This window comes from Sinocyclocheilus anshuiensis, unplaced genomic scaffold (genome assembly GCF_001515605.1).
Source record: "Sinocyclocheilus anshuiensis isolate Anshui unplaced genomic scaffold, SAMN03320099.WGS_v1.1 scaffold708, whole genome shotgun sequence".
In the NCBI taxonomy this organism is placed as follows: Eukaryota; Metazoa; Chordata; class Actinopteri; order Cypriniformes; family Cyprinidae; genus Sinocyclocheilus; species Sinocyclocheilus anshuiensis.
The window spans coordinates 786,988-794,987 of record NW_015555881.1 but is presented as its reverse complement, the minus strand read 5'-3'; the positions used below and the strand labels follow the sequence as shown (position 1 = coordinate 794,987).

General features: G+C 47.5%; 1 pseudogene; it reads left to right on the top strand.

Moving 5' to 3' along the window:
• The first annotated feature begins 1,337 nt into the window (after positions 1 to 1,337).
• LOC107675689 (uncharacterized) lies at positions 1,338 to 4,268 on the top strand (annotated as a pseudogene).
• The last annotated feature ends 3,732 nt before the right edge of the window (positions 4,269 to 8,000 follow it).

The window sequence follows — 8,000 nt, the reverse complement described above, 5'->3', positions numbered from 1 at the left end:
TGTACCCCATCACAACATTTCCTTAAACATCGGTCAAAATTATGCAAAATCGCATGCAAGAATACAAAAGGTTGATTGTGGTATAAAAGCATTTTAAAAATGTATTACAAGTCATATCAAATAATTTAATTTAACATGTAATACATTTTTAAAATGTTGCAGATTTATGTAGCTGATTATCACATATAAAATACAACATTTTATAAAAAATAAAAAAAAAACATTAAAAACATATCATATTTAAGAGCTTATGATTAAATAAAAAGAAAAATGGATTCAGTTTGATTTGGTGGTTAATTTCATTAGGCCTGTATATTGCTTAAAATAATACACTGATATATCAAAAACATATTTTTTGCTTGTTTAAAAAAAACTACTAATTTAATTTAATCAGTATATGCCTCAGAACATCTTGTTGATTTAACAATGTTTTTTTCTAACAATTTCAATTTCTTTTTTTATGCTTTACTTAGCCAACATTTTTGTTTGATTATTTTGCTTTTATCTATTATCTGCTGCTATTGCTATTGTACTTTCTTAGTACTCCTTGCTTTTTTTAAAACATTAAAAAAAAGAAAGAAAGAAATATATTTTATCCAATAGGCTCCAGCATTCCCACAACCCTACATACAGTAGGACAAGTCGCTTGGAAAATGCCTGGATTTCACACTAATTTTGTGCTTGTGAATATTATCAAAATGACAATAACTCAATCTGATGTGTTCTGATCATTAATCCTTTAATGTTTTACAAGACAAGACAGTTTATTTAAGTGAAAACATCATTAAAAAACAGTATTCGTACTAGTAACAGGTTTTTCAATAATTTTCCACCCTCACCACTGAATGTAGATAATACCTAAAGCAAGCTAAACAAAGTATGCATGACTTACTTTCTTCTGCAAAACACAAGAAGATATTTTGAAGACTGTTGGGGCCAAACAACACTGAACCCCATTGGCTTTCCTTTTATGGACATTTTTCAAAATATCGTATTTTGTGTTCTACAAAACAAGTCAAACAGGTTTGGAATGACATGAGTAAATGATGACAGAATTTTTGGGTGTACCGTCCCTTTAAAATCGTTTAAGTAACTTCCATGGAAATTATGCACACTGTAAAGAAAAAAAAAACATAAAAATAAACCACAATGTAAGGTATTAATATGAAGGAATTTTCTGTGTTGATTTTTTAGTTTTACCTGGGGGTGTATGGGGTGTATGGGGAGGGGTAACACCTCTGGTGGGGGGCTTTTCGTGCTCTTTCATAGGGCAGCTCGCTCACCTTTGGTCCCCACCGGTCACCCATCCCTCACCTGTGGCTCCCAGTAGCTGTAGCATGCGCAGCGGCCACACCCAGGGCAATGGCTTCGACAGGCCGGCTGAACCAGGTTGAGGGTAGCCGTCGGGTCACAGACCCCCGGTGATTTAGGGCTTTGCTCACCCAGCATGTGAAGACTGCACTCAGCAGCGGAAAAAAGCACCAGTAAGCTTCAACGGTCAGAAAGGCGGAGCAGCAATGCACTGTGGAGTGCAAAGGGCATGCCAGAGCACGGAAGAAAGCACAGCCATCCAATGCAGCGGACGGTCTCCAGGCTTCTGATGCCGAGAGAGTGGGACTGTCTCTGTGCACAGGCTCTTCCACTTTAATCTCCCTCACGCACAGGTATCTTTGCGCACACTCATCTTTCAATTCCGTCCTTATTTTTCCACAAGTCCTGCGGTGATGGGGGAGTGGCGACGCAAGTGGAGGTGACCACTGGCAGTTGTATTCACAATCCTGCATGTAGGCAGCCCATGGACAAGTGGTTGTTCGGCTCCTCACCCAGGGCAGAGGAGAAGTCTGGCAGCATCCTGGACGACTGAGCAGTCCTTTTCAGGATAGCACTGCTCACCCTTGATAAGGGAGGGGCCTAGAGAAGGTGGCCCAAACATTGCCTGCCCCACATATATCTGGCCAGCAAACCGCGGTTGGCAGATCATCCATCAAGCGGTTGAAACAAAAACAGAATTAAAAAAAAGAAACTCCTACTGGGAGCATGGAACATCAGAACACTTTTGGACAGAGAAGATACAGCAAGACCAGAAAGGAGAACGGCACTCATTGCGAAAGAGCTCGCACGCTACAACATTGACATAGGAGCCCTCAGTGAAACACGCCTCCCTGACGAAGGATCTCTCACAGAGCTTACCAGTGGATATACGTTCTTCTGGAAAGGAAAAGCCCAGAACGAAGATAGGATCCACGGCGTTGGCTTGGTCATCAAGACCAGCCTGCTAAAGAACCTTCCTGACTTCCCTGTGGGAATCAACGAGAGGCTTATGAAGATCCGCCTACCTCTCAACGACAAGCGGTACGCGACAGTCATCAGCGTGTACGCCCCCACACTAACCAGCGCAGACGAGACAATTGAGCATTTTTACTCCGACCTCAGTTCCGTTCTGTGCTCGGTACCAGCCAGCAACAAGTTGATCCTGTTAGGAGACTTCAATGCTCGCGTCGGCCAAGATCACACCAGGTGGGAAGGAGTGCTCGGGAAGCATGGAGTGGGAAAGACGAACAGCAATGGCTTACTTCTGCTCAGCAAATGTGCAGAGTTCGAGCTCCTCATCACGAACACTATATTCAGGATGGTGAACAAGTACAAGACAACTTGGATGCACCCCAGATCAAATCAGTGGCACATGATAGACTACATCATTGTGCGCCAAAGAGACATCTGAGACGTCCTTGTCACCAAGGCCATGAGGGGAGCAGAATGATGGACAGACCACAGGCTAGTTAGAGCGATACTCCAGCTGCACATCGTCCCTCACCACCCAAGGCGTGCTAAGGTCATACGCTCAGCATTCAACATCGTCAGACTCCAAGATCCTTCCTACCTTCACAAGTTTCAGTCCACGCTGGATGAGAAGCTGTCTGCCAATGGACCACTAACTGGAAATCCAACTGAGAAATGGAACCAGTTCAGGGATGTAGTGACGGAGACAGTCAAGGAGGCGCTAGGCCCCAAGGAACGCACTCATCTGGACTGGTTCGATGAGAATAAAAGTGCCATTGGAGACCTGCTGGGCATGAAGAACAAAGCATTCCTGCAGTGGCAGAAAGACCCAAGGTCCGCATCCAAAAAGAGAGGTTCAAGTCCCTCCAAGCCCAGGCACAGCGAGAAATCAGAAAGATGAAAGGTGAGTGGTGGGAGAAGAAGGCGGAAGAAATACAACACTACACCGACACAAACAACGTCAGGCAGTTCTTTGGCTCTCTCAAGGCAGTCTATGGTCCCTCAAAATCTGGTTCTGCCCCCTTACTTTCTGCAGACGGCACCACACTCATCAAAGACAAACAGGGCATCGACAACAGATGGAGAGAACACTTCAGCCAACTGCTCAACCTTCCATCTGCAGTCAACCAGTCAGCCCTCAACCAGATCCCCCAAAATCCCACTCTCGAACAGCTGGATGACCCCCCATCCCTAGCTGAGGTTCAGAGGGCCATCAAGCAAATGAGCTCTGGCAAGGCAACCGGCAAAGATGGTATCCCTGCAGAGTTGTACAAGGCACTTGGTGAGGAGGTGCTCCAGGCATTCCATGAAGTTCTGACCAGCATCTGGGAAGAGGTAGATATGCCCTCGCAGCTCCGTGACGCCATAATAGTTGCCCTGTACCAGAACAAAGGCACACGAGCAGATTGCGGCAACTACAGAGGTATCTCTCTTTACTCTCCATCGCAGGCAAGATCCTCACCCGCATTATGTTCAACAGACTACTGATATCAGTCTATGAACAGAACCTGCCTGTGTCACAGTGTGGCTTCTGCCCAGATCGCAGCACCATCGACATGATCTTCACTGTGAGGCAGGTGCAGGAGAAGTGCCTAGAACAGAACATGAACCTCTATATAGTCTTCATCGATCTGGGCAAGGCATTCGACAGGGTCAACAGAGACGCCCTGTGGGTCATACTCAGAAAACTCGGCTGCCCAGCAAAGTTCACCAAACTGATCCAGCTGTTTCACATCAACATGACAGGAGAAGTCTTGTCAGGTGGAGAGCCATCCGATCAATTGGGCATCTCCAATGGCATGAAGCAAGACTGTGTCCTCGCTCCGGTGCTCTTCAATCTGTTCTTCACCCAAGTGCTGCTACATGCTGTGAGAGACCTGAACCTGGGCGTGTACATCAGGTACCGTCTTGACGGCTCACTGTTCGACCTTCGCCGCCAAAACAAAGACACTGGAGAGGCTCTTCACAGACGCTCTCTTTGCAGATGACTGTGCTTTCATGGCGCATCAAGAGAATCATCTACAGACCATCGTAGACAGATTCTCCATAGCAACAAAGCTGTTTGGCTTAACCATCAGCCTCAGCAAGACAGAACTTCTATACCAGCCTGCACCAGGAAGAGCAGCAGACCAGCCGTGCATCACCATCGATGGCACCCAGCTCTCAAATGTTACCACCTTCAAGTACCTGGACAGCACGGATTACATCTCCAGCGACGGATCCCTGGACCAGGAGATCAATAGTACAAAAGGCAGTACAAAAGGAAATAACAGTTCCAATTCCACATGGGAAAAGCAGTAGTTAAGAGGAAAGGTATTGAAATATGGCAGAAATGGTGGGAGGAAGACAGGAAAGGAAAGGGATATCATAAAATACAAAAGTCTGTCAGTATTAAAAATTATAGGGAAAGGAACAGGCGGGAAGAAATGATAATGACAAGACTGAGAGTGGATCACACAGGACTGAATGGCACCTTGCATTTAATAGGGAAAAGGAATAGTGAAAACTGTGGGGTTAAAGAAAATTCTGAAAAATGCATATCATATTGCACTGTATATTATATGAGGTGGAAAGACGGGTGTTTCAAGATAGGGTTCAGGAGGCAGGGTGGGAGTGGAATCTGATGGGGATACTGGGAACAGAAGGAGAGGGAGGGGGGATAAGAATTACCCGGAAAAGCCTTGCAGATGGATCCGCACGTCTCTCATCTCATTCGCCTCGTAACAGAATACTCGGCCAAACGAGGATCCAGCAGCTTTTCCAGGTATGGACCCAGTTAACCAGCTACTACATCTTCGGCAAGGAGGCCTTTCTATTGAGGAGTATGTTCATCATGATGTGTTATCATATTAAGTTCCACTGTATGATGAAGTTTTGTTTAAGGACTTGTTCCGTTTTGGACTGGATGAACCCACGAAATCATGGTTACCTGGAGTGGAATGTAACTGTAGTTTAAGGGACCTTATGGATTATGCTTTGTTGTCTGTTGGCTCTTTATTTACTGTGGGTGTCGCGGAGGAAGAACGTGACACCGCGTCTATGACTGAGATGGCAGACGCACCAGTTCGCACTCACAAAATGGCGGCCACAACTACGCATCGTCATGTCTCAGCTGCCATTCCTGAGTCAAGTCAAGTCAGAGCTGTTCTTCATGAGTCAAGTCAAGTTACATCTGTTCGTTCGGAGTCACGTCCAGAGTCTCGTCACATCTCATCTGATCTTCCAGAGTCTCGTCACGACTCAGCTGATCTTCCAGAGTCTCGTCACGTCTCAGCTGATCTTCCAGAGTCTCGTCACGCCTCAGCTGATCTTCCAGAGTCACGTCACGTCTCAGCTGTTCATCCAGAGTCACGTCACATCACAGCTGATCATCCAGAGTCACGTCACGTCCTGTCTGTTGCACCCAGATCTTCACAGTTGTTCTTCATGAGTCAAGTCAAGTCACAGTTGATCGTCATGAATCAAGTCAAATCACAGTTGATCGTCTTGAGTCAAGTCAAGTCACAGCTGATCTTCCTGAGTCCAGTCAAGTTACAGCTGATATTCCTGAGTCAAGTCCAGTCACAGCTGATCTTCATGAGCCTCGTCTCGTCACAGCTGACCTGCCAGAGCCTCGACACGTCTCCGCTGTTCATCCAGAGTCACGTCACATCACAGCTGATCATCCAGAGTCACGTCACGTCCTGTCTGTTGCACCCAGATCTTCGAGGTCAGTCCTTCGGTATTCCAGTCTGGTATCCAGTGTGAGGGATGCACCGCTGGTGTCTGCACACGCAGCTGGTATCCCCAAACCCACTCACTCTAGCCCTCCTGTTCCTGAACTGATTCCCTTATCTGAAGTGCTTCCCTTGATGGGGATCGCTTTATGGTGTGTTTGGGCTGCATACACCACCACAGAACCTACCGAGGCGCACAGTAATGCACTCTCAGCCTGTCGTGTTGTGGTCAAAGAGACCGTTACTGAACTCTCCCTGTTTCCTGATGTTACTGCTGTAGAACCTCCAGAGGTGGCGGCAACCGCTGCAGAACCTCCAGAGGTGTCAGTGGTATCCATTAATGAACTCTCTGCCTGTCCTGTCACTGCTATGCAGGCCGTCTGTGATCTCTCTGCCTGTCCTGTCACGGCTATGGAGGCTGTCTGTGATCTCTCTTCCTGTCCTGTCACGGCTATGGAGGCCGTCTGTGATCTCTCTACTTGTGCTGTCATGGCTATGGAGGCCGTCTGTGAACTCTCTGCCTGTCCTGTCACGGCTATGGAGGCCATCTCCGAACTCCCGTCCTGTTCTGAATCAGCCATGGAGGCTGATTGTGAACTGTCTGTCCGTCTTGATGCTGCTAATGAGTCTGATTTTGAACTCTCTGTCTTGCCAGTTTCTGTCAATCAGTCTGATCATGAACTGTTAGTCTGTCCAGGATCAACCCATGAATCAGTTTTTGAATTATCTGTCTGTCCCATTTCCCTCAATGAGCCTGAGGTGGAATCACCTGTCTGTTCCGATCCCATCAATAATTCTGATCTAGTACTATCTGCCTGCCCAGTATCAGCCCATAAGTTGTTTGTCAGTTCAGTTCAAGCCAATGCTCTTGGTTTTGAACAGTCTGTTCATCCTATCTCAGGCAATACATCCAGTTTTGAACTTTAAGCCCATTTTGTTTCAATTAACGAAACGGATTCTGAACTTTCTGTCTGTCCTGTTTTAGCCAATGAGTCTGATGTTGAACCATCTGTCTGTCCAGTTCCAAACAAGGAACCTGTTATCTGCCCCATTAGTCCAGTTATGAGCCCAGAAAAGATAAATGCACTCCATGTCTGTCCCGTTAACCCTGTCACTGCCTTAGAGACCATTCAGGAACTATCTGCTTGTTCTGTTTCCCCAAATGTATCTGAACTGTCTGTCTTGCCAATCCTAGTTAGTGAGTCTAATTATGAACTGTCTGCCTGTTCTGTTTTCCTAAATGTGTCTGTTGAACCGTCTGCCTTGCCAGTCCTAGTCTGTGAGCCCGTTTATGAACTGTCTGCCCGTTAAGTTGTCACCAGGGAAAATATTGATGAACTTGTTGTGTTCCCTGCCTCGGCCCTTGGGGCCATAAAAGCTCCTGCTCTGTCTGTCTCCTGTGTCTCAGTGTTCCATAGGTCCCAGTCCCTACCTTGGTCTTCTGTCCCACCGTGGTGGTCTTCTGCTCCACCTTGGTGGTCTTCTGCTCCGCCGTGGTGGTCTGCTACTCCGTCTTCTCCGCCGGTGTGGTCTTCTGCTCCGTCTGCTCCACCCTGGTGGGCTTATGCTCCGTCTGCTCCGCCCTGGTGGGCTTCTGCTCCATCTGCTCCGCCCTGGTGGGCTTCTGCTCCGTCTGCTCCGCTGTGGAGGTCTTCTGCTCCGTCTGCTCCACCCTGGTGGGCTCCTGCTCCATCTGCTCTGCCCTGGATTCCTGCTCTGCCGGTTCCATCCTGGTTCTTTGCTCCGCCCTGGCTTCCTGCTTTGCCGGTTCCGCCTAGGTGCCCTGCTCTGCCGGCTCTGCTTCAGTCCCCGGTGTCTCTACTTCCACGTGGACCTGGCCCTCCGTCCCTCCCCCTGTTTTTCGCCTGTCTTGGATTACCCCTCTCGTCTCGCCCTGTTCTGATACTGTTTACCTCTCGCCTGGACCATCGCCTGTGTTTCAGATTACTCTTCAGTCTTGCCCTCTATATACCTTTCTGCCATTGTCCGACTCTTGCCTGTGCT